The following is a 1,790-nucleotide window of genomic DNA, read 5'->3' as shown; positions in this document are numbered from 1 at the left end:
AAAAAAAAAAGAAAGAAAAATAAAATGATGCTGGACAACATCCTAAAACCATATGAAAATATAAAGGTCTCTGTTAAAGGTAAATAAATATATATATATATATATATACACACACACACACACACACACACACACACACACACACAGATATGGAATTGTCTAATGGTACGTAAAACTGAAAACTCTGTAGAATGTGAAAAACAACATAAATCTCCAAAAATCTATTAATAAATGCATAATATAAAATGATATCATTTTTGACATTAATATTAAATTGGGGAATATAAAGATAAATAGTTTTTGTAGTCTACTGTAGGGAAGTTATGAGATACAGGGAAATGAGGGATAACATATCTACAAGGAACAGAAAACAATTAAAAACAAGATGGTAATACTACTGCCATTTCCTTTAGGAATTGTTTTAAATATAAATGGATTAAATTCCTTAATGAAAAGAAAATGGCTGAATGGATTAAGAACAAACAAGATTCTAAAATATGCTGTGTACAAGACACTCAACTGTAGAGTCAAATAGGTTGAAAGTAAAGAATGAAGAAAGGGCCGGGAGCGATGGCTCACGCCTGTAATCCCAACACTTTGGGAGGCCAAGGTGGGTGGATCATGAGGTCAAGAGATCGAGACCATCCTGGTCAACATGGTGAAACTCTGTCTCTACTAAAAATACAAAACATTAGCTGGGCATGGTGGTGTGTGCCTGTAATTCCAGCTACTCAGGAGGTTGAGGCAGGAGAATTGCCTGAACCCAGGAGGCGGTGGTTGCAGTGAGCCGAGATCGCGCCATTACATTCCAGCCTGGGTAACAAGAGCAAAACTCCATTTCAAAAAAAAAAGAATGAAGAAAAATATTCCATGAAAACAGTAACCACAATTGGGTGGTACGGCCACAATTATATTATACAAGATACATTTTTAATTAAAAACTGTCACGAAAAGCAAAGACTGACATAATGGTAAAATAGGCCCATTTACCAAAAATCTTTAACAGTTTTATATACACACACACTCCACACACAAACATACATATATATGTCTTATGTATATATATGTATATGCGTTTGTGTGTGTATGGAGCAACATTTGCTTCCACATATATGAAGCAAATATTGACAGAAATGAAATAATACACAGCAACACAACAATTATAGATTTCAAGATTCCACTTCCAATAATGAATAGAAAAATCCCATAGAAGATCAATAAGAGAACAGTAAATTTAAGTATTATAGACAAATTAGACCTAACAGACATGTTCAGAATTCTCCAGGAAAAGCAGCAGAATATTCTTTTACAATATTCTCAAATGCGTATTCATTCTGTTAGAATATAAAACATCAAATTTAAGAAGGCTGAAATGACACAATGTATTTTTTTCTAACCAAATCCAAAATATGTAGAAATTAAACACACTCTTGAATGTACTCTTGCTCAAGGGTCAGATGATTTTTTTTTTTGTTAAGGTATTAGTACCAACAGTGATACAGAAATTCACCATATCTCTATCAAAATCCCAACGGTACTTCTTTTACAGAAATATTCTCCAAATCCTAAAATTTGTTTAGAAATTCTAACTAACCAAACACCATTGCCAAAGAAGAAAAGGCTGGGTGTGGTGGCTTATACTTGTAATCCTAGCACTTTGGGACGTAAACATACCAGGATAACTTGTGGCCAGGAGTTTAAAGCGAGATTGGACCCTGTATCTATTATTAAAAAAATAAGCCGGGCACGGTGGCTCAAGCCTGTAATCCCAGCACTTTGGGAGGCTGAGG

This window comes from Cebus imitator, unplaced genomic scaffold (assembly GCF_001604975.1).
Source record: "Cebus imitator isolate Cc_AM_T3 unplaced genomic scaffold, Cebus_imitator-1.0 Scaffold75, whole genome shotgun sequence".
Classification (NCBI taxonomy): domain Eukaryota; kingdom Metazoa; phylum Chordata; class Mammalia; order Primates; family Cebidae; genus Cebus; species Cebus imitator.
Note: the sequence above shows the minus strand (reverse complement) of the source record.